Source organism: Hibiscus syriacus, unplaced genomic scaffold (genome assembly GCF_006381635.1).
Source record: "Hibiscus syriacus cultivar Baekdansim isolate YM2019G1 unplaced genomic scaffold, ASM638163v2 tig00111402_pilon, whole genome shotgun sequence".
In the NCBI taxonomy this organism is placed as follows: Eukaryota; Viridiplantae; Streptophyta; class Magnoliopsida; order Malvales; family Malvaceae; genus Hibiscus; species Hibiscus syriacus.
The window spans coordinates 6705561-6731927 of NW_024063082.1; the positions used below are offsets into that span (position 1 = coordinate 6705561).

General features: G+C 35.4%; 3 pseudogenes; all 3 read right to left on the bottom strand.

Annotated features, from left to right (window-relative positions):
- Nucleotides 1–2631: 2631 nt before the first annotated feature.
- On the bottom strand, nt 2632–5471 carry LOC120162547 (annotated as a pseudogene).
- A 1012-nt stretch (nt 5472–6483) lies between these two features.
- On the bottom strand, nt 6484–22427 carry LOC120162546 (annotated as a pseudogene).
- Nucleotides 22428–24569: 2142 nt separating this feature from the next.
- Nucleotides 24570–25782, bottom strand: LOC120162545 (annotated as a pseudogene).
- Nucleotides 25783–26367: the final 585 nt, after the last annotated feature.

Below are 26367 nucleotides of genomic sequence, written 5' to 3' on the forward strand. Positions count from 1 at the left end.
AATATCTACATAAGCATAATTTTCAAGATGATTATCAGATGCCTAAGTCTTGAAATTAACCTCTAATAGCCTACCAATTTAAGGGATTAATAGTTTAGTCTCTCTTCTTTCTTCTTCTTTTTTTTCATTATGGGGGAATCGGTTCCCCCCTGGGGGTATCGATTCCCCTATAGCATTCTGAAAATTCATATTCGTTTGAGGAGGAATCGATTCCCCTTGAATGGGTACCGATTCCCCTAGCCCAGAAATCTCATTTTGAGCTCGAAAATCACCTTATTTCAGCTTAAACCTTCCTATTTCACTTCCTTTAATACTCCTAACTTTAATACACATACTTAAACTTATTTCTATTCCCTAATCACTTCTTTAACTTCAAATCTAGTCATTCCCATGTAATTGCAAAAATTATACTAGTTTTGCAACATGTTCAAATTCCTATTCTAACACTTCCTATCTTTTAATTGACTTGATGACAAGTCAAATTCAACTTCCAATTCTCAATATAAACTTTATTTCGATATTTCATTCAAAAACTTCAAATCTTTAAATCCTAATAAACTCTTCATTTTGTTGTTTTAAAGCAAATTAATCTTTCCTTAATCTTACTTAGCATATAATAATCAAAACTAAACTTAAATTTCAGCACATAATCAGCTCAAGAGAAAACTCACCTTTTCTTGGCTTCACACGTGAAGAAGAAGAAGAAAAAGAAGGGAACTCTGGAAACCTCTAAACTTTGTTTCCTTCCTTCCACGTGTATCTATATATACCATATATTATTATTATATTTTTCTTTTCTTTACAAATGACCATACTATCCTTTCATTCCTCATTCTTTTCAATTTGATCTTACACCTCATTTCTCATATAAGTCTTTAAACCACTCAATTATTCTAATTTAAATCACCAAATTTTGAAACCTTACAATTTAGTCACTAACCCAGTGTTGAGGATGTTACACGCTATACATTATAAAGATGTTTTCACGCGATTAAAGCTAAGAGAGTCAAGATATACTTGTTTGCCAACAGAGCTTGATTGGGAGTTAGCAAAGTAGATATATGAAAGGCTGCATTTATTTTATGAGGTAACTCTAATGTTTTCTGGTAACAAGTATCCTACGGCGAATGTCTTTTTCCCGTTGATATGTGAGATTGGTTATTCTTTGCGTGATTGGACAAAATCCGGAATTGATTAGATTAGTTTGATGGCGTATAAAATGCTTTCTAAGTTTGATAGATATTGGTTTGTAATTCATGGGATTATGGGGATGACGATGGTTTTAGATCAACGAAACAAGTTAAAATTTGTAGAGTTGCTTATGGATGTACTTTATGGACCTGAAACGACAAAGGTTGAGTTTCAAACTCTTGAGGATTTTGTTAGAACTTTATTTAAAGAATATAAATCTACCAATCCATGTGTAATAAACTATGAAGGTATTACCGTATTACCTATAAAATATCAACTTTATACTTATTTTTATATACTAAATTAAATATTACTTCTATTAAACTATAGGTGGTGTGCATGGTTTATCTTCCATGAGTTCGGGATTGTCATCTAAGTATCGTGGTGAATTCAAAAAACTCTTGTCCGACATTGCTTCAATACCTAGTGAGAATGATGACTCGGGTGATATGGTCGAATTGGACAACTACTTGAAAGAGAAGCTTTTGCCTAAAGACGTGGATCTTAATTTGTTGGCTTGGTGGAAGACGAATGAAGGTAAGTATCCGACACTTTAAAGGATAGCAAAAGATATTTTAGCAATTCTTGTTTCCACTGTTGCTTCAGAATCTACATTCAGCACTAGTGGAAGATTAATAAGTCCACATCGAAGTCGACTTCATCCAAAAACTTTGGAGGCTTTAATACGTGCACAAAGTTGGTTTTTGAATGAGATTTGAGGTAAATCGGTAACACTATATTCTATATTAACTTATATGTCATTTCCTTTTTGAATAACATTTGTGTTAAAGGAAAATTTATGTTATTTTGTTTATAAAAACTTGTTCGGAAGAGACCGGGGCATATTCGCTCTGTTGAATATAATTATGACGTGGATGAAGCAAATAATGCTTATAAAAACATTACTATTTTGATAACATGTTTTTATAATTATTAAAGTAAAATTTGGTTGATTTATTGATAAATTTCTCAATGTAGGGAGCTACCAAAGAAAGTGACAAAAGTGGCACAACGATTTTAAATGACTTTATTTGACTTAATATTACGTATGCATCTTCGTTGTATGATTTGAATATCGGAACAAGTTTGTATTTAATTATGTATGTGTTTTATTTTGGAGTTTAGACAATTATTTAGAATTGGGTTTGAATTTGTGACTGTAGTTTGAATTGTAAATCATGTAGACTAATTTTCCAGTTTTTTGTGATCATTTTTTCTATTTTTTATGAAAACTACGGCTGCTCGGTTTTTCTCGGGATCGGGTACAACATTTCGGGTCGGGGACGGGGCAAAAAAAATCCCCGACAGGGAACAGGACGGGGATGAGGATTCATTTCGGGGACGGGGACGGAGAGAGCAAAACCCGCCCCGTTGCCATTCCTATATCACAGACACCCCCTCCACCCCACAAAAAAAGTTTTCTTCCTAATTGGAAAAAACGTCTCACAAGTTACAAACTGTAAGTTCAATGTAAGAATCTTGACCAAACAATAAGTACCTGAAAAACAGGAAAAAAATTAGCACACGTGGCTGATGATGACACCCTCAGATCCATTGACATAGGAGGAAACACATCTCTACCGTCCCATGTGTGACCAAGCCCGTATGCATCCATGAATCCAGCTGCATGATCATGTCCATGACCATGATGGTGGTGGTGGTTGTGATGATGATGGTCAGAATCTTGCTTCATCAAACATTTTCTGAATATGCTCAGGAATGGATTTTTCCTCAACTTGTCTAACTGTTTTTGGTAATGAAGATACAAATTGAGCTACATTCTCAGCTACTTCACTACCTCACCAGCAACACCTCCCTAAACATCACAAACACACGTCAAACATGAGCTCAAAATAGAAGCAAATGCATGTAAAATCAACCAACCTATGTTGCTCTGACTATTCATATGTTTTGAAGTATCCATGTCCATCACCACCATCTGATATTTCATACCCGGAAATGGCAATGGTGATATGCCCATCCAAGAACCCTCCAAATATATGAAAACTAGGTAAAATTTGATCTGTTGTACACATACTCATATGTGCATTTATACTCGACTCTAGGTTACATAGGAACCAAGAACAAGTCAAGCAAGCATAAAAATTTCTCAAAACTGAGCAAATGTCCCAATTTACAAGGTCAGTTTTTTTTCTTAAGTAATTCAACCACCATATTGCATGCCCTGTCCAGATGTTGATTGCACTCCCAAGATCTCAACCAAACAATCTATTAAGGACATGCATATTAATCAATTATATACATGAATTAACCAGAAATAGAAGAATAGAACATGGATGCATACGAGAGCAAAATCAGAGGTCAAAATATTCATACAAAAAAGTTGGAAGAATGTTCACAGTATATCTTACTCTGACTTAGGAATGAGTGTTGGGCATCGGCACGTGTCTGAAAAAAACTCAATTTTTTTCTAAGTCTTTTCATTTATTTTGAATGTTCATGTAAGGTCATATACCCACATCCATATCTAAAGGTGTGCAGGATACGGGTGTACATCAAGTAAAATGAAGAATCAAAGCAACATAGTTCTTGGTTTAAATTCCACAACCTAAATTTGGAAGAATTAGTTACAAAGTAACGTGCAAGTTAAGGGAAAATGGTATCAATTTGAACTAAAGAGTAAACAATTCAAAAGGTATGCAAATAACCTAGAACAAAATTAATACAAATAACAAAGGAAAACAATCTATTAAAGAAATACAAACAATCAATAATACCTAATAAAAAAAGCAATAATACATGAATTAGCCAACAGTATAACATGGTTGCATATATTCAGAACACATGGTAGCAAAAAATCAGAGGCCAAATAGACTTAAAATCTGACTTTTCCTCTTTGATAATTTGATTCAAATAAGCCAGAATCAATCACAAACTCAGTCAAGAGCATTACCATGACATGCAATTATGTTACGTAATAATGTAAAACAATAACAACAGAAACTAATATGTCAAAAGAGCCAATGAACCCTTACCTGAGGCAAATTTTGCATCAGGAATGAGTGACAAATTTTGCATCAGGAATGAGTGACAAATTTTGCACCAGGAAGTGCCTCAGCAATTCGTTTGCCCTCTTTACTCCATTCATCTGACCAGTCATTAGACCAAAGTACCTGCATTGGCATACCTTTTATACCATCCAAACCTCCCCATTCTTCTACATTAAAACTATTATTCAACTTCTTATAGATCCCCACAACAGCTTTTCTCGCCTCCCATCCCTTTAAAAGTGATCTATGTGCCTCCAACTCCGACCAGTTAATCCCCTTTGTGCAATACAGGTTTATCAACCTTGCATAAACAAATGAAAAACTCAACACAATCTCATTAACCGCAGGTATGTTCTGAACCCAAGTAGGTAAAGCTGGTTTTAGTCCGGTATCAATAAGAGTTATGCTTCTAATGAACCTTGAGTTCTCAGAAATCTAATTTGCAGTCATTAGAAAAGCAGAATCATGTAAAACCAAATGCACCGGAGCTAACCCCATTGTTCCTATAACTTGGCCAGAACACTCCCCATCTCTTCACTTCCGATCTCAATCACATTAACACTCTTTTTAACCAAAACTCTAGATTTCATTTCTTCAAAAGGCAGTTCACCAGTTTCAACCATTTGATCAAAAGCCCAAAACACACCCTTTTCTTGAATCAAACTATAAACTTCCTTGAACCTCCCCAAAACTCCATTTGTCCCTTCTTCAATTTCTACCCTAGATTTATCTGAAAACCCATTTCCGGGTAAACCAAGGGCTATAACATGAACTCCTTTTGAGCCTAATACCTTAATCATTTCCCTATAGGAATAAGGACTCAGTCCCAACCCATGAACGACCATAACATTCTCAGATGACAAAAACTGACTATTTTCAGAAACAAAAACTTCAATCGGCGATTGGTTTGGAGACATTTGCACTTTAATGATTCTGCCATTTGAGTAGTGTTGGCGTAGGGGGTAGGGCAAAGAAAGGAACCAGGATTTGGGGTCTTGTGGGGACAAAGATGAAAAGGAGACGAAGAGGAAAGTGATGAGAGAGATACCGAAGGTGAAATAGAACCAGAAGGCAAAAGGATTTTGGGTTTGGGTATTTATGGTTTGGAGTGGATTTTGAAGGTTCTGGGGTTGGATTTTTGGGGATTTTCTTGTTTTCTTTGGTTCTGGGTGGTGATTCTGGCTCTACCTCTTCGGTTATGATCGCCGTTAGACAAGCATCAAATGTAAACTTCATCTTCAAGATCTAATCTTTGTAGCACAGCACCCCTTTCTTTTTTTCTTTTAAAAAAAAGTAGGAAAGAGAAAGGGTAAATTTTGAGATTTGAGATAAAGCTGGATGTCTAATAAAGCAGCGTCTTTCTTCATTCTTTAACGGCAACGTGTTATTCTTACTGGTTTCTCAGAACGGCACCCTCAGCTTTCGGGTTTATGCTCGTAGTGCCGCGAGACAGATCAAAATATTTTGGTGAAAATATCATTTAATTCCCTCGTAATTTCAAAATTGGATAATTCATCCTTTTCAGAAAAGGAAGAGTAATTTTTTCTATATCAATTTTAAAAGTAAATAATTAAACACAATTTTAATATTTTTTTGCTAATTTCGGATAATTTTGATAGCACATAATTTATATATTTCTGTAATGTTAAAAGGGCAGAATATGTTAATTATTTTAAATTAAAATTAAATTAATATAATATATAAATATTTAAGATTATATTTATTATTATATTAATCAAAAGATTATTTTGTAATATAATTGTTAAATGGAAATCAGGTTTAATGGTTAGGGCAATCTCCTACAACTAATTTTCATCAATATCATTTTTTAGTTTAAATTTTATTCTTTCAGGTGACACATGTCATTATCTAATTGAAAGATTAAAATTTATAAACTAAATTAAAATTAGATCAAATTAATACAATATATAAATAATAAAAATTAAATGTATAATTATACTAAGTCAATTCATTCATCAAATGCTAATAATAAATAATTTAAATACATCATTTAAATAATTAAATGATCTAATTGATAAAATTAAAAGATTAATAATTAAATTAAAATTCTTATAATTAAATGGTTGTGGGTGTAATTTACTTTAATTTAAAAATAATAATAAAAGATACAAATGCATTACAAATTATAACCGAGAGTTGAAAGACTGGCATCAAATATGAGTTCAATATATTATACATATAGCGGTTGAGAATAAGAATTCATTCGACTGCAACTTTCATTGATAAACTTGAATAGACAATAAGGAATGGCTCTGTTTTCCTCCATCTTTTCGTACTACAAGACGTTGCACTTGGCTTATAACATTCTCTGAGATGTTTGATCTGATTTCGACAGTTCGGCATACATGTCGGAAAGGACTTTTCCGAAGCATGCCTTTGCTTCAGGCCGCTTGATCTGTACAAGCTTGACATTAAGGTCAAAACCAGTAAGATTTTTACACTATTTCTGGTCGAGATTAAAGATGAATCAACTTCGCACGAAAGGTATACAAAGAATAGTGTCTAACCTTGAATGTTGGGGTGAGAAGGCCAGTCTCCACTGTGAATGGTTCAGGCACCAAAGTTACAGCTTTTGCAAATTCAAAGCCTCTTAACTGTGATATAAAAGAAATTCAATTAAAGGTTTCAAATAAATTAAGGGAAAAATACACCCTTAGGTCATTCAATTATTAATTAAGTTACAAACAGGCCATTTTCCCCTCTAAAACTTATAATTTAATCATTCAGTTAAAGTATTATTACAAACAAATTATTCTGTCGTTCACACTTTACAAATCCACATCACTATATTTTACCATTAGTTATCTATTCGTAATAATATTTTAATTGAATTTTTAAATTATATTTTTTTAGAAAATGGGCTCTTTTGTAACGAACTAATGATTGAGTGACCAGGTATTCATAAAATTAATTGGTCTCGACAAAAAATGGATCGTCTTTGGTTGAAATAATTTTACCTGTGCTTTCTTTCCGACGTAATTCATTTCTTCAAGAACCGCATTCCTTGCTCTTGGATCATTGCACAGTTGTCCTAAATCCTCGTACTGTGCAAATGCATTAAAAAGTTTGTTATAAAACAAAACACAGTCAAACATACCATTGACAGAAATAGTAATTGGAACTAAATGACAGTGATCTGAAATGAGTAAGTGCTGGAGTATACGTTTTATATGAGCATATGTTATGAGTTTTTCCGTATATTTGAAAATTTATATTATTATACTTATGCCCAACTACATGTATCAAACACAAATAGGAGTGGACACTAGAGCAATCGGAATTTTGAATTTAGTGATCTGAAAATGAAGAAAGACAAAGGAGAAGAAGAAATAACCTGGATACCCTGAGATGCAGCCCAACTTCTCAATACATCAGGTTCCACTGCAACTATTGCTACTAGAGATGAACTAAAACTATCACCTGTAAATATATTAAGCAATTAGGAATTCAGGAAGATAAAACACTGTTGAAGATCAAACAAAAGTATTTTTTTTATAAACAATTCGCTCACCGTATATAAAACACTGCAAAATGAATTTGCATTTCGCGCATACATTCTCTATCTTCTCAGGTGCTATGTACTCACCATGTGCCAACTTAAATATGTTCTTTTTCCTGTAATGAATTCACAACCATGGGCATGAAAATGTTCGGTAAACATGAATGGAAATGATCCATACAGATGATTCTTTTCGAAAGATTAAAAAAAAACATAACATCGTTCTCTAATGTTTGAAAGCAATTAATCTTAGGACTGTACTCTCATGTATAAAGTATAAATATATGTCAGATATAGGTATCAGATGTTTATATTACTCGGACTTAAAAATGAGTATTAGATATAAATATATGTAAATTATTTTTTTCTTCAAAATTTTCGATATGTTTAAAAGATTCTTCAAGAGTTATATACTTCTATCCAATCTCTATATACCTTGGACATGAATGTCCAATACATTACTTAAAAAAATCTATATGATAAATCAAAAGGGGTAAGAGTAGGGATGGACATTTGACCAGAGTCCGAAGAGTTTCAATTCGATCGGTTTTGGGTTTTTTTATTGAATTCGAGTTCGGATTAAATTTTTCGAAGAATAGAATTGGGTCGAATTCAAGATTATGATGAAAAAATTCGACCCGACCCAACATAGTAATAATATAATTATTCTTTATATATTTAGGAATAATTGTAATAATCTCTCTCTATATTTCTTTTCCAATTAGATCATTATTTTATCTAATAAAAATAAATTTTTATATGTATGTATTTATATCGGGCCGGATCAGGTTGAATACTAATTTTCACCTAAAATTTTGGGTAGATAAATCCTCCTAAACCTAAATCATGTAAAGTGCAGGTGGACGAGGTTTAAATAAAAGTATCCGTTTCACTCGTTAATATGAGATAAGGTTAAACAAAGATGACCTATCAATAATCTTGAGACGGCCTCCAGGTAACCATGAACCAATGTCTCCTGTATGTAGCCAACCATCATCATCAATCACTTCTCTCCTGTTCAACCAACTAGGTAGTCAGATCTAGTAAACGTTTGCAGATACATGTGGCAACAAATCTAATAAGATTGTTAAAGATTATTACGTTTGGGATTCGTCCTTGTAGTAGCCTTGAAAAACGGTAGGACCTCTCACACAAATTTCTCCACGAGGATACGGCTCATCGTCAGAGGTATAATCATTTCAGGAACATCCACAAGTTTTACTTCTAGAAAAAGAAAAATGATGTGCACCACAAACAGAATGAGATAATTTGCGATCTAAATTTTCCAAAATCAGATGACCTAATGTAACAACCCGAAAATTTGAAGAAAAAAATAATAATAATAATTAATTGAATTTGGAGGAGTTAATTAAGTGAATTGGTGAAATTTGGAGATTAAATTGGAATTTTTTAAAACTTGTAGTTTGTTTTAGAGTTAAAGGAAATTCAGGAACCAAACCCTGAATTTACCATTAAATATTAGATATGTTTTTGGTTTATATATATATATGTATACGTGATTTTCTGTTTTCAAAACAGAAAACCACATCCAAAAATTCCCTTTCCTTACGCCAACTTCCGACGATAATCCCGACGCCGTCCGAATTTCGATCGTCGTTTTGAAAGCACCATCGTGTTCGTTATCGAGTCAAGAACAATCTCCTTAAATTAATTGAAGCGAAACGCTATCAAACGCCGTGAATTTCAAGTCAAAGCATCGACGTTTTTTTAGCTCAATCGCCTAGAAAATCCTAAATTCATCTCCGATCGTTGCTCCGTTTACGACACCTCCCGCACCATCGTGTTCTTTGTGCCGTTCCGAGTCCGCCGGTATCATCCTCGGTCTTCGTCGACGGCGGCGCGTGGGAAGGTGAAGCGGTCAAAGTTTCCGATTTGATGAAATCGAGCTCTCCGCCGTTCAAAAATTTGAACCGATCTTTGTAAGTATCTCGAAATCGCTCAAAATAATTTTTAGAAAATTTTCTGTGAATTTTACGCCACCAAAAACGCCCACACGCGCCCCCACTGCTCGTGGGGAAGGCAGAAATGATCAGTTCAACCGGTTTTTCAAAGTGTTTGACCGGTTTTGACTCGATCCGACCGTTGACCCGACCCGACCGTTGACATTCTGGGAATTAATTCGATTTTGGTTATATTATGGGAATTAATTCAATTTTGGTGCTATTTTGGGAATTTATTCGGAAAAGGTGCTATTTTGGGAATTTAATTTGAAAAGTACTATTTTGGGAATTTAATTTGAAAAGGTGCTATTTTGGTAATTATTTTTAAAAAAAAAGGTGCCTGTAAAATGATTGTCAGTTTGTTCATCACCTTTGACCAGAACTTTGACCGGCTATTAAACAGCCGTTAATCTTTTCTGAGAATACCTATCCTGACAGTTTTCGACGTCCCGAATCCGTTTTTGGAGTCGCTTTCACAAAATTCAAAACCGAAAGTCTCCGAATCGTCAGTCAAACCCGTTGACTTTGTTTTTGACCAAGAATTCAAATTTTCGGAAAGTCTTACTTTATGTTTTTCGACGTCCTGAATCTGATTCCGAAGTCCGTTTTGCCAAATTCTGACCCGAAATTCCCGAATCGAGCTTGTAAGCCCAAAAGGCTTAATATTTTAATATTTTGATTATTTAATTGAGATTTGGTCAAGGATTGATTCAATAAAAATATTTTATGAAGGTACTCGTGTTTCACCTGAGCAATGATCAATTAGGTCCAGTGTTATCCGTTCGTTAGATCAGCCTGAACCGCGTACTACGAGAATTACCCGTAGGTTTCCGTATATTATTTAAATAATATTTAGATTATTTATATTAGGATTCCAATATGGATTTTTCCAATTCGTAGGATCTAATGCTGCAGCAGAACGTGATCGACAGACCCAGTACTAGGCTTCCCTATCTGATTTCCCAGACTGTTACAGGTGTGTTTCCTGACAGTGTTATTTTACTGTTTTAAACTATCATATAAATAGTTTATCTGATTTTTGACCTGGATTCTAATATGATATTTGACCTGAATTTTTATATGATACTTGACATGGACTCTGATTTGTACTTGACCTAAATTATGTTTTAATTTTTGATATATATATATATATATATATATATATATATATATATATATATATATGTTATAAGCGGAATATGATTATTTGGGGGGAATAATGTTGGAGGAAGTATACCTGGAAGTTCCTCTGCTGTGTGCTCAGGACCTTATTTACCGGCTTCTCTGCTGTGTGCTCAGGGCCTTACTGGACTTGTTGGTGGGTGTATGGTTCTGGGGAACCTACACATTTTGGACGTGATGGATGGGGGTAGTATTCATATTTAAAAAAATAAAATAAAACATGTTTGATAACTGATTTTACTGGAATATTTTATTCGTATGTTTTATACACTGTTTGGAGCACACTGAGCTTTTTAGCTCATTCTATAGTTTTTACCCTTTTTCAGATAACAACAGACCGTGAACTAGCAGATTTGACATCAGGGGAAATCAACTACTTATTTTGTACGAACATATATTTCTATATGTTTTTCAGTTATGTTTGGTGACATGTATTTACTATAGTTTTAGACATATCTGTATTATTAATATTTTGTTCTATATTATATTTAATGTTCTATAAGTTATAAAAAAAACCTCTGAATGGGATATGTGACCACTTAGGTTTGAGTCTATCTTATAGACTGGGTCTGGGGGTTACATTTGGTGGTATCAGAGCCTTCGGTTTTAAACACTCGGACTGTATATGGGTTCTAAACTTTGGATTTTTAAGAAATTAAAAAAAAATATCACCTCATTTTATAATTTAAAGTTTTCTCGGGATCCCTGATGCTAATCTGACATATGTTTCAAATTCTTTCTGTAGAGCCTTATAAATCCAACGATGAATGTTGCTAGAGGTCGTAGGACAGGATGTGGACGTGGTAGAGGGCGAGTCGCTTGACATTCTGTTACGATAGATGATCCGATATCACCACGTGATCCTCCTGTTCCGCAAGTAGAGACTCTTTCTCAGGTATGAGATCAGGAGTCGAGTCGCTACCCATCGGGAGAGGAATTTTGACGCCTTGGTTGAGATAGCTAAGACTGCTGAGGAAATTGAGCTATTGGGTATGGAGCAGAAGAGAAATATTGATCGAGCCCAGAATCGATTCAGGAGGCCTTCTGGTTCTGTTAATTCTTCTGCACATCCTAGCAAGAGAGGCAGGGGTGATTCCTTTCAGAGAGGCGGTGCGAGTGTCAGACCTGTTGCATATGGTTCTTCAATTGTACATTCTTCTAGACATGGTAGATCATCTGGGTTGCAACCTTTGAAGATATGTGATTACTGTGGAAAACATCATATTGGAGAATGCATAATGAAATTGGGCACATGTTATAAGTGTGGTTCTGGTGACCATTTTTTGAGGGACTGTCCAGAGAGAGATCGTTCATTTCAGACATCAACTCGTACTCCCGCTAGTTCTCATAGTACAGTTCAGACTCCAACACGGGGACGTACTCAGGAGAGAGCACCTGGATCGGCTAGCAGAGGCCGAGCATCTCAGAATAGGGGTCCAATCAGATCTGAGGCCAGACAACCTGCATTGGTTTACACTGCTAGACTTCGACAAGATCGTGATGGGCCTAATGTGACTGCAGGTACTATTACTATTAATTCAGTTCCATACTTTGTATTGTTTGATAGTGGCTCTACAAATTCCTATGTATTACATTCCGTTTCTGAAGGTCTAAATATTCCTGTTGAGAATACTGAGCATTCAGTGATAGTTCAAAGTCCCTTAGGCAAATCCATCGTGTTGGATCGTATTTTTAGAGAGTGCCCTATAGAGATCAAGGGGGAGATTTTTCTGGCTAACCTGATGGAGTTACCATTTGAAGAGTTTGATTTGATTCTCGGCGTAGATTGGTTGCACAAACATCGAGTAAATATTGATTTTGAGACTAAGAGAGTTGTTCTGAAGACCCCAGATAATCGAAAGATTATAATGATCGGGGAACGACGTGGATTTCTGACGAATGTTGTGTCTGCCTTGGTAGCGGAGAAGATGAGCAGGAAGGGTTCCGAGGCGTTTCTTGCTTATATTTTGGACACCAGAAGATCTCAATCAGATATTGAAGGCATCCGAATTGTCAAGGAATTTTCCGATGTTTTTCCCGAGGAGTTGCCTGGATTACCTCCAGATAGAGAAGTCAAGTTTGAGATTGAATTCTATTCTGGTTCCACCCCGGTGTCAATGGCTCCTTATCGTATGGCCCCAAAGGAGATTAAGGAACTAAAAGTCCAACTCCATGAGTTGTTGGACAGGGGATTTATCCGACCCAGTGTATCACCGTGGGGAGCCCCAGTTCTCTTTGTCAAGAAGAAAGATGGGACATTGAGACTCTGTATTGATTATAGGAAACTAAACAAGCTCACAGTTAAAAACAAATATCCTCTGCCCAGGATCGATGATCTATTTGACCAATTTCGAGGGGCTTCTATCTTTTCAAAGATAGACTTAAGATCTGGTTATTATCAACTCAAAGTGAAAGATTCAGATATTCCGAAGACTGCTTTCCGTACTCGGTATGGGCACTATGAGTTTTTAGTGATGTCATTCGGGTTAATTAATGCCCCTGCTGCTTTTATGGATCTGATGCATCAGGTGTTTCGACTTTATTTGGACCAGTTTGTAGTTGTATTCATTGATGACATACTGGTGTATTCTAGAAGTGAAGCAGAACATGAGAAGCATGTAAAGATTGTTCTACAGACTCTAAGGGAGAATAAATTATACGCTAAGTTGAGCAAGTGTGAGTTCTGGCTCAGCGAAGTGACTTTTCTTGGACATATCGTATCTGCTGTTGGCATTCAGGTAGATCTGAGCAAAGTGGAGGCTATTCTGAACTAGAAGCAACCCAGAAACGTCTATGAGATCCTTAGTTTCTTGGGCTTAGCTGGTTACTACCGTCGTTTCGTTGAGGGGTTCTCCCTTATCGCAGCTTCTCTGATGAAACTATTGAGGAAAGATGTTTCATTTGTCTGGTCTGAGGACCAACAAGTTAACTTTGAGAAATTGAAGACTGTTCTAACTCAAGCCCCAGTATTGATTCAGCCTGAATATGGGAAAGATTTTTCTGTCTACAGTGATGCTTCTCATTCTGGATTAGGATGTGTTTTGATGCAAGATAGGAAGGTTGTCGCTTATGCGTCACGTCAGCTAAAGCTGCATGAGCGTAACTATCCTACTCACGATCTGGAATTAGCTGCTGTGGTTTTTGCTTTAAAGATCTAGAGACACTACCTCTACGGAGAAAAGTGTTATATCTATACTGATCATAAGAGTCTGAAGTATCTGCTTACTCAGAAAGAATTGAATTTGAGACAGCGTCGCTGGTTGGAGCTTTTAAAGGACTATGATTTTGAGATAGAATATCATCCAGGGAAGGCTAATGTAGTGGCAGACGCCTTGAGCCGTAAGGCGATATCAGATCTTAGAGCCTTATTTGCCAACTTGAGCTTATTTGTTGATAATAGTTTGTTAGCAGAGTTACAGGTTAAACCTACTTTGGCCGAGGAGATTAAGGTTAAACAGCTCCTTGATAACTCATTGCTTCCCATTATTAAACTAGTTAAGCATGGATCGAGTTTGGAGTATACTGTGGATCATGATGGTATTTTGTGTTTTCACGGTCGTTACTGTGTCCCTAAAGATGATGAGTTGAGTCGGATTATTCTTCAGGAGGCTCATAGTAGTCCTTATGCTATGCATCCTGGCGGGGATAAAATGTACAATAATCTCAAAGAACGCTACTTTTGAATTGGTATGAAGAAAAATATTTCAGATTATGTGGCGAGGTGTTTGACTTGTCAGCAGGTTAAGGCTGAGCACCAGCATCCATCTGGATTGTTACAGTCAATCAAGATTCCTGAGTGGAAATGGGAGCGCATTACAATGGATTTCGTTACTGGTCTTCCTCTAACTCCTTCCAAGAAGGATTCTATTTGGGTGATTGTTGATCGACTCACCAAGTCAGCTCACTTTATCCCTATTCGGGTTAATTATTCTCTGGACAAACTGGGTAGATTGTACATTTCTGGGATCGTTAGACTTCATGGTGTTCCGTTGTCTATCATATCTGATCGAGATCCGAGATTCACCTCCAGGTTCTGGAAAGCTTTGCACGAGGCTCTGGGTACTCGTTTGAATTTCAGTACAGCTTTTCATCCTCAAACTGATGGACAGTCTGAGCGAGTAATTCAGGTGTTGGAGGATATGTTACGAGGTTGTGTGATTGATTTCCGTGGTAGTTGGGAAGATTTCTTGCCGTTAGCTGAGTTTGCTTATAATAATAGTTATCAGGCGAGTATTCGCATGGCACCGTATGAGGTTCTGTATGGACGTAGATGTCGTACTCCTATATGTTGGACAGAGTTACATGATAGAAAAACTTTGGGTCCAGACTTGGTTCGAGAGACTGAAGATATTGTCAGACTGATATGTGATCGCTTAAGAGAGGCATTTGATAGGCATAAGTCATACGCAGATAAGCGACGTAAGAATATCGAGTTTGAGGTTGGAGATCAGGTTTTTCTCAAGGTATCTCCATGGAAGAAGGTATTGAGATTTGGACGTAAGGGTAAACTGAGTCCGCGATTTATTGGGCCGTATCGTATTCTGAAGAAAGTCGGACATGTTGCTTATCAACTTGAGTTGCCTCCCCAGCCCAGTCGTATTCATGATGTTTTTCATGTGTCTATGTTGAGGCGATACCGTCCAGATCCAGATCACATCATTCAGGTTGATGAGGTAGAGCTGAGACCTGATTTGTCATATGAGGAGGAGCCTGTTCAGGTTTTAGAGAGGGATGAGCGAGTTCTTCGGAATAGGCGTATTCCAATGGTCAAGGTTCAGTGGAGTAATCGTAGCCCCTCAGAAGCTACTTGGGAGAGATTGGAGTCAATGGAGGTTCAATTTCCTCATCTATTTGCATAAGGTAAATTTCGAGGATTGTAGAGGGGGAGAATTGTAACAACCTGAAAATTTGAAGAAAAAATAATAATAATTAATTGAATTTGGAGGAGTTAATTAAGTGAATTGGTGAAATTTAGGGACTAAATTGAAAGTTTTTAAAACTTGTAGCTTATTTTAGAGTTAAAGGAAATTCAGGGATCAAGCCTTGAATTTACCCTTAAATGTTAGATATGTTTTTGGTTTATATATATGTATACGTGGTTTTCTGTTTTGAAAACAGAAAACCACATCCAAAAATCCCCTTCCCCTACGCCAACTTCCGACGACGATCCCGACGCCGTCCGAATTCCGATCGTCGTTTTGAAAGCACCATCGTGTTCGTTATCGAGTCAGGAACAATACCCTTAAATTAATTGAAGCGAAACGTTGCCAAACGCCGTGAATTTCAAGTCAAAGCATCGACGTTTTTTTTAGCTCAATCGCCTAGAAAATCCTAAATTCATCGCCGATCGTTGCTCCGTTTACGACACATCCTGCACCATCGTGTTCCTTGTGTCGTTCCAAGTCCGCCGGTATCATCCTCGGTCTCCGTCGACGACGGCGCGTGGGGAGATGAAGCGGTCAAAGTTTCCGATTTGATGAAATCGAGCTCTCCGCCGTTCAAAAATTTGAACCGATCTTTGTAAGTATCTCGAAATCGCTCAAAATAATTTTTAGAAATTTTTCTGTGAATTTTACGCCACCAGAAATGCCCCCACGCGCCCCCACTGCGAGTGGGAAAGGCAGAAATGACCGGTTCAACCGGTTTTTCAAAGTGTTTGACCGGTTTTGACCCGACCCGACCGTTGACCCGACCCGACCGTTGACTGTTGACCGGTGATATTCTGAGAATTAATTTGATTTTGGTTATATTCTGGGAATTAATTCAATTTTGGTGCTATTTTAGGAATTTATTCGAAAAAGGTGCTATTTTGGGAATTTAATTTGAAAAAGTGCTATTTTGGGAATTTAATTTGAAAATGTGCTATTTTGGTAATTATTTTAAAAAGGGTGCTATTTCTATAAAATAATTGTCAGTTTGTTTTTGACCAGAACTTTGACCGGCTATTAAACAGCCGTTAATCTTTTCCGAGAGTACCTATCCTGACAGTTTTCGACGTCCCGAATCTGTTTTTGGTTTCGGTTTCACAAAATTCAAAACCGAAAGTCTCCGAATCGTCAGTCAAACCCGTTGACTTTGTTTTGACCAAGAATTTAAATTTTCGGAAAGTCATACTTTATGTTTTTTGAAGTCCTGAATCTGATTTCGAAGTCCGTTTTGCCAAATTCTGACCCGAAATTCCCGAATCGAGCTTGTAAACCCAAAAGGCTTAATATTTTAATACTTTGATTATTTAATTGAGATTTGGTCAAGGATTGATTCAATAAAAATATTTTATGAAGGTACTCGTGTTTCACCTGAGCAATGATCAATTAGGTCTAGTGTTATCTGTTCTTTAGATCAGCCTGAACCGCGTACTACGAGAATTACCCGTAGGTTTCCGTATATTATTTAAATAATATTTAGATTATTTATATTAGGATTCTATTATGGATTTTTCCAATTCGTAGGATCTAGTGCTGCAGCAGAACGTGATCGACAGACCCAGTAATAGGTTTCCCTATCTGATTTCCCAGACTGTTACATGTGTGTTTCCTGACAGTGTTATTTTACTGTTTTAAACTATCATATAAATAGTTTATCTGATTTTTTACCTGGATTCTGATATGATATTTAACCTGAATTTTTATATGATACTTGACATGGACTCTGATTTGTACTTGACCTGAATTATGTTTTAATTTTTGATATATATATATATATCCCTTATAAGCGGAATATGATTATTTGGGGGGAATAATGTTGGAGGAAGTATACCTGGAGGTTCCTCTGATGTGTGCTCAGGGCCTTATTTACCGGCTCCTCTGCTGTGTGCTCAGGGCCTTACTGGACTTCTTGGTGGGTGTATGGTTCTGGGGAACCTACACATTTTGGACTTGATGGATGGGGTAGTATTCATATTTAAAAAAAATAAAATAAAACATGTTTGATAACTGATTTTACTGGAATATTTTATTCGTATGTTTTATACATTGTTTGGAGCACACTGAGCTTTTTAGCTCATTCTATAGTTTTTACTCTTTTTCAGATAACAACAGACCGTGAACTAGCAGATTTGGCATCAGGGGAAATCAACTACTTATTTTGTACGAACATATATTTATATATGTTTTTCAGTTATGTTTGGTGACATGTATTTGCTATAGTTTTGGACATATCTGTATTATTAATATTTTATTCTATATTATATTTAATGTTCTATAAGTTATAAAAAAAAACCTCTGAATGAGATATGTGACCACTTAAGTTTGAGTCGATCTTACAGACTGGGTCGGGGGTTACACCTAAGTTGTGTTATCCCACATCTGTTAAATAATGGTTGCCACTCCAACTATTGGCAATTGGTTTTAAGTTGGACACTTGACAAAATTTCAACAAGATTTTCAGCTTAAAATGTACGGCATTTAGAATCTAAAATTTACAGCTAGTGCCCCTATTCAACTGAAAGAAACCAAGGCTACTCACCACAGGCAGTACTAGGAGGCCCAACGTGACCAGTCAAGCTATCCCTTTCTTCCACCAAGGATATGATGCTACAAGTCTGTCATGCCATATCCCTCAACTACTATGCAGCCAAAGCACCTATAAAATACACTCATCAAAGAATGAGGAACTTGAAGCTACGGTACTGAATCAGGCGGATGCTGCTTATCAGATGGTTTGGAGACTGATTGAGTGCTAGAAAAGTGCTCAGATACAGCAATCGTGTATAATTATCTCGTGTAAGAAAATCAATTTACACTCTCAAGAACTCCATTACTTCAGGGGAAAGAGGGGAAGCACCTGATGCCATAAAACGGACTCGTCCTCCTAGCTTTTCCCTTATTTTGTTAAAAACCAATCTGTCCCAAACTAGCGATGCTTTCTTCACTGAAACAATTGTAGGAAGCACGAGCAGTTAGACAGCAAAACAAGTGGCAAGCACACTGATAGCATACACCTTTTTATAATGCTCATATTGATTGGAAATATATTGTATAAAGAAAAAGAAAGCTTAATGATTAACAAACATTACCATTCATGATGGCTTGCTTCTTGGAATTGTAGGCTACTGTAAATAGTCTCTCCTTTAGAGTGCCAGAAGCCTTTACAGTGTTAGTGATTCTATGGAAGTGAAATGGACTAAATAAGATCGACAAACATTAAAAGTTGCAATCAATTTATTTTATCTAACTGTCAACCTCCATCATACCCGACATAAATTCGATTGAATAGTCGAGGCACACTGCAAAATATTGTTGGTCTAAGAGCAGCCAAATCATCCATTAGTTTCAAGGTGTCCTGCCAACAGCAGGGCAAATCATTTAGAAAATCAGCATAGAAATAAATTCTAAGCAGAGAATGGGAAGAAACAATAGCTGTTTTCCCTCACCAAAAGTTTTGAATTGAACAACGAAAGTACTCAAATTCACAAGGAAATAAAAGAGCTCGCAATAGGTAACTTTTAGATTCATTCAGCAAAAATGCTATTTATGTTCAGGGAAATAGATACAGCCTCATCTGCAGATATAAACCTTTTTTAATATCCTTTATTTAATAATAATAAATTGAGGGAAAAAAGAATCTTCATTCAAGACGTTTACAAGATAATATACATAAACAAATTAAGAGAATTATTCTGGACTATCACCCTATCGGTCTTAAAAAGAATTTATCTAATGTAGATGTAGTTATCCTTTTAGCATGCCTTGACATATATTCAACTGTTCACTTGATGTTGTGCATAATACAGTGAAACTTATAAATTTTCATATGATCGGTTTAATAGATATCTACATCAACATGCAACACAAGAGTTTGCTACAAAGTTTGATAGTCACATACCCCCTGGTAGAAGCCAATTGCCATGCCACTGTAGAGGCAGATGATTTGGTCTGTTCGTTCATAGATGTGAGCCAGAGGAAGATAAGATATATAACTAACAAATGAGAACATAAATCAATAGAAAAACATAAAGCAATGCAGAAATTAAAAAAAAATCATAGTCTTCATTATAATAGGCGACAAATTGAATTCTGAACTCACACATCGGAGGGATAGAATTTCAGAACTCGGCAGAAAGCAGCAACATTAGCAACTACATTTCCATGTGTCAAAACAACACCCTTTCCAGAGAAAACCAGAAATAATGGTAAGCGTTAGGCAGAAAATAAAGGCAGTAAAGGCAAGAAAGAGATGAAAGTAGCTGGAGATGCTCAGCATGGGAGTTCAAACATCATAAGAATCCTGCCTTTGGCTTTCCAGTAGTGCCACTGGTGTAGCATATTGTTGCAATATCTTCAGGTTTAGGATGGCAAAATGGCTGAAGGTTACTTTGGCCCTAAAGGAAAATCATGTGGAATAAGCTTATACAGAATAAAAGCTAGATTAAATAGAAAATTTTGAAATTTCAATTGCATTTGAGTGTTGGATAACTTCAACTACCTGACTACCTAATGTTGAATATGTTATGATCTTGACACCATTTGTTGAAGGAAGAGAAGGTAAGTGGTCATCAGCTTCTCCCACCACCTGCATAGTAAAAGATGCAAGGGAAAACATAAGCTTTATGGGATGAACAACTAGCAAATGTATAGTTTTGTCATGTTTTTTTAATGAGATTTTACAGGTACATACCACTATAAGATGTACAGAAGGAATCAGAGAGATGAAACTCAACAGCTGCAATTTTAAGAAGATAAAAAGAATGAGATAAGGAGTAGATTTAAATCAACAGCTAAAACAAGATACAAATAATTTTGCAAGGTCTGCAGCAAATTAATTACTAATACAGTGCAAAATATAGACCCGCAACTTTGTAGGAGCAAAGGTGAAACTCACTGAATTCAAAGTTTGTCGATCACAAAATATAGCCTGTATGGCGGAATGATTAACCACGTACTTAACTGCATCAGGTCCTGCAAAATAATGAGAAAACATCTGTTAGAATTGAACTGCAAGAGGCTACAACAAATTATTTATCCCGTCAAAGATACACCTAAAGTATCATATAAAGGAACCGAGATATATGAATATGCTGCACAAGCATGATCAACGATCAGCCACTCAGGTCGGTTTATAAAATAGAGTCCAACACAAGCTCCCTGTTCCAGCACAAAAAAAAATGTTAAAAATGCCTTGACAATATCCATCCTTGAACATTCAAACATAAATATGTTCTAGGCGTAGGCAAACTAATATACACTAACAAATCCATGGTTGGATAAAGATGGAGTCCTAAAACATGAGAATCCAAGTTCCTCGAACCTACTTGTTTCAACCCATAATACAAAAGACCAGAACCGATTTCCTCCCGAGCTATAGCTGCTTCTCCATATGTCATCCATTTATACCTTCACATACAAAGCATATCAACGAAATCTTACTCTTAAATTCCCATATTAGTCTCATTAAACTTGAACTATAAACTTTTTAAAATCAAATACTGATATAACTCACTCCCAACTGTTCCATCCACCCGAATTCGCGTTCCCAGATACTTGTGATATGTATAAGTCTCAGAAGCATGTCTAAGTAACCGAACAAATGAAAATCATAGAATAATTAGCATATATTACTTCAACACTTAAAAGCCAAACGAACAAACGAGAGATAGAGAGATAGTCTCACACAAAGGTATCATGCAATGTCCCGATTTCAGGATGATCATCAAACCGACTCAAAAGCTTCAATGGAGAACGAACAGATCTTCATAAGAAAATTCAATGTTAAAACAAGAAAAAGAAGGAATTTTTTTTTGGAAAGATGCAAAGAAGAATCTAGCAAGAAAAAGAGACCTATGAACATTCCATTTTCCACTTTGCAATTTCTCTGGAAGAAGCACACTGTATTTTTCACCTATAACAAAAATTATAAACCGAAATAAGAAAAAGAACGACAAATGTAACAAAAAAACAATCAGATTAATCAAATAATCTACTATGATTGATCAAATCAAAATAAGCAATCAATCAAAACAAATATTGAATACTTCCATTTTATGAATAGATAAAAACACCAATACTAACTATAAGAGTTGATATTATTAAAAAGAACAAGAACAGTTAAAGTAAAACAATGAGACTAATCAAATCTACTGTATTATAAGCATCAGTCAAGAACTACTGAACACTTACATTCTAATGAATAGATAGAAATGAATACAGACATAGGGAGTCAATATATTTTTTAAAAAAAGTAAAAGAACTATTAACGTTATAAAAAACAACGGCATTAATCAAATAATATACTATGAATAACCAAATCAAAATAAGAAATCAATCAAAACAAATTCTACTTTTATGAATAGATAAAAAAACACAATACGGACTTTGAGAGTTCGTATTTTATGCAATGTATAACTTAGATAACGTACCGTTAAGGAAATGTGAAGAGGAAGTGAGGTTATGGCGGAGAAAGGAGTCATCCTCGGCGTTGGAGGAAGAGAGGAGGTGAGATTGGATGACGTCGAGACGGCGTTGAGCAGGAGACTCCATTTCCGCGGCTTATTTTCTTTTCACGACGGAGTTGTTTGGATGTAATTCTCGGGAAAAAATGGTACAAAATCGTAGAAAGAGGGAGTTTGAAGAAAACGGAAAGACGTAAGCGGGAAGCATTAATGCAAGATGGATGGCTAGAACTTATATTGGCGCCATGGTTAAAACGCTGCGTTTTAAGGTACTTGGTTGGTGGAAGACAAATCTCGTTTAATTTATTTGTACTCAAAGTATTAGAACGTGCTCGCCGCGTATACGTTAGTTAGGTACGAATCCTATTTTATCTTACATTTTCATAAGGTTTCTCTCTTTTTTTTATTTGAATTATAATTGGTTATTATTTATTAATTTCCATAAAACAATTAAATATTAAAAAGAAATCAAGTATTTATATATTTTAATGAGTTGTCACATTTGTTCTTATAGAATTAATGAGAGGAAATGTGATGTGAAGTACCTTAAAACCAAGCTTTTAATATATGATAATAAAATCAAAATACCTAAATAGGATTGCTCAACATATTTTTTTATCATTAGATTGATTAAACTTTGTGAACATATCTCAAAGTAAGAAAACCATGGATTTCCAAAATATTAAACTATTGAAGGAATCTTGAATTATTTTAGCTTTAAGATTTCTCTTAATAAATTTTTTTTCATGTGATAAACATGTGTATTTTTCGTTTTAAATTCTAGTACATAAATATAAAATCCTTAATGTTATTAGAATTTGAATCGGTATTATCCATTAATTTAGTCGATCAAAAATTGATTAATCTGATTATTTGACAATCGTTATATAATTAGATTTAATCAAATTCATTTTAAATCAATTGAAAGACTTAAAAATCGATAACGAGTGCTGCGAAAATTATGGGGGAAAACTCGTATGCTTAAAGGGGAATTTGTCTTTAGTCTTTAGGGTTTCCAATGTTTTTATAGAGTGAAGAAGTGAACTGTGGAACTCATATGACCATGACTGATTGCCTAATGAAAATAACTCGAAGCCCACTGTTGAAACTCCGTGTAAGATAGATGACACTGGCCCTTGTTCTTTTATTATTAAAAATATATATAAGTAAATTCTAAATTAAAGATTCTAATTTTAGTTTATTTTGATTTTACTCCCCTTATTTCTTATAATTGATTAGACTTTATCCTCTCATTTTTTATAGTTAATTATATTTTGAGTTGAAGTCCTGATTCCATCTCCGATGACACTACTGGTTTGCTCTTGACGGACTGGTCCATGTGGTGACTTTAGTAGCAGAGTATAGATGAGCTCGATAAGTTGGGTGATTTACACAATTTAGATGCAGAGAAAGCTAAAGGTTCCTAAAGGGAGTCTCCTAAAGATCCGTTGAATATAGATTTTCATAAGGTGCGTGTGCATTTGTAGCCGAGAAATATCTTGGTTATCCTGATCGGGACGAGTCTTAATGATGGTGCCACCCTTACAATATTCGAGCAGCATTGCATGATCTGTGTGGGACGATGCATGCGAGAAGATGATTAGGGGCTAGAGCCTTGACAAAAGCTGATGGCATGACATATCAATGTTTAGATGTTGAGACAATGCTCTGTATTGTTCGTTGTGACCAGAACAATGTTTTTTGAGATCTTCGATGATCATATATTTTTGCATTCGCAATTACGATATATTATGGACAATTGTGGATATTATGCTATGTTGCAACCTTGAAAAACATAACAAAATATTATGCTATGATTTTATGTTGCAACCTTAAAAAAATAACAATATAACCGTTTCGTAATTTAATACTATGTTCTCATTGCAGTGTTATTTAATACTATGTTCTCATTCGATGTTGTCCTGCTTTATTGGGTACGAAGATAAACCCACATAATAGTTTTGATCTTGGCTTTAGGTTTGGTTTTGCCGCCCTCATGCGAGTGTATGTGGCATGCAACCGCTTCATTAGATGGGGATATTTAGATATATACTTTAATATTAAAATAGTAAAGATTAATAAAATACTATGATATTTGGTTATCTATGTTAACCAGCATTAAATATTTTTTTTATTAGGAAACTTTTGGTAAGAATTTTCAAGTTTCTAACATTATTAGTGGAATAATATTGGAATATAACAACCCCTCCCTATAAAATTTTAGTTCATTGAAATTAAATTAACAAGAATGATAAACAATATTTTAAATACAAATGTGAAATATTACACAATACAAAGCAAATTTTTCATACAACTTGAAATCCACGAGTCAAATCACAAACTGGAAGAAAAATAACAAAGAAATCCAACCATTTTCAAGCCAAATTAAGAGTGACTAAACCCACCAACAAAAATACCATGAAATAACTTAATCCAAGCTTTCCATAAGAATAAGCTCCATTGGCTAGGCTCCCTGTTGGGGAGTTGGAAGCAAGAACCACCACCATCCAATCATCTTCGGAACTAAGACCGATCCCGGTAAAGCTCGAATCGTTGATGAATCTGGAGTACTGGGTCCGAGTGAAGTTGGTAAGAACGAGCGTCGGAACTAGATGCGGCACGCAAACAGGCACCACCACCACGTCGCTTGTGGTGTTGGCATCGATGTTGCACTTCGATATGGCCTTCGGATAGTCGATAGTCTGGTTCCGTTGTTTCCTCGTGAATTGCTGGGGTTCGTGCATAGCTGGTTATCGTCGTTGTCCATGTCGTCGGCGATCTTCTTGGCGACGCAGTTAGCGTTTTTGTTCTTGGCGAATCCCGGGAGATTCACCGATGTCCTGAAGCTGTTGAGCCCTTGAAGAAGATGGTCTTCCCCATATGTAGGAAGATGATGAAAAGATTCAAAACATCAAATTATAAACAAATACACACACATACAAAGAGAGAGATAGAGAGAGGGGGGTGCTGAAAGAGACAAGCATTTTTTCGATGCATTAAAAGCATCAAATAATTTAGTCAAAAATAAGGTTGTCAAAAAGGATTGACACCGAAAAAAATGAGCTGTGTTTTGTTGATTTTTTGGAGATGTGTAAATTACACTTTAGCCATTACTCTTTAGAATATTTTCAAAGATTAGTCCTTAAGCTTCAACTATAAATACCCTAGTTCATTTAACTTCAATATCATCCCAAAATCTTCTAGTTCTCTCTCATGTGTGTTGTGTAAACATCTGTAAATTTTCTCTTTAGTAAAAGATTTGCACCAGTTTGGAGACGTAGACACAATTGGCTGAACTTCGTTATCAATTTCGGGTATTATTTTTTCGCTTTTATTTCGTATTCTCACTAATCTGGTTATAGGGAAATTACTCGTTAATCAGTTTATTTTCCCAACAGGGGATACCATCAATGTAAACAGGATGAGAAAGCAAGAAAACGACAAGAACAAGCACATAGAAGAAGAGGGAAGGTTGTTTAATTGAGGAGGCGGCCATGGCAAAATCTTTTTCTAATTATTATTATAAGTTACAACAAATATCCAACAAGTCTTTGTTGGAAGGAAAGCTGAGAAAACACAGAGTTAAATAGACAGATGCAATTAAATAGAAAAGGGAACTGAGCTTTGCTATGGGTGCAGCCAACTTTTGCATGAGATAAGCTTTTTATATATGAGGAATGGATAATTCCTCTTATGTGGATGATGAATGATTTGTCAAGTAGTTTACAGGTGTCACTTTCTCTACAACAAACCCTCTTATTTATTGACATGTAAGAGTTCAAGGTTTCTGGGGCCTCTACGTGGTCCACATGCAAAAATATTGGGATTTTCTATTTTCTTTTTAGGGTTAAAGGCATGAAGATTCCAGTATAATCCAGTTCTAATATTTCAAACACAAACTTGTAACCAATGTTAAGAATCCTGTTAATATTATAGATTTTTGACATATTTACACATTTGTACTATACCAAGTATTACGTTTTATTTTTCATTTTTCTTACAGTGCATTTTGTATTAAATGTTAGGGTAAATTATATTAGTAATCACTTTATTTTGATTTTTTTTTCATTATGTTCATTGAATTTATAAAAAGTTATAATTATTTTTAATCATTGA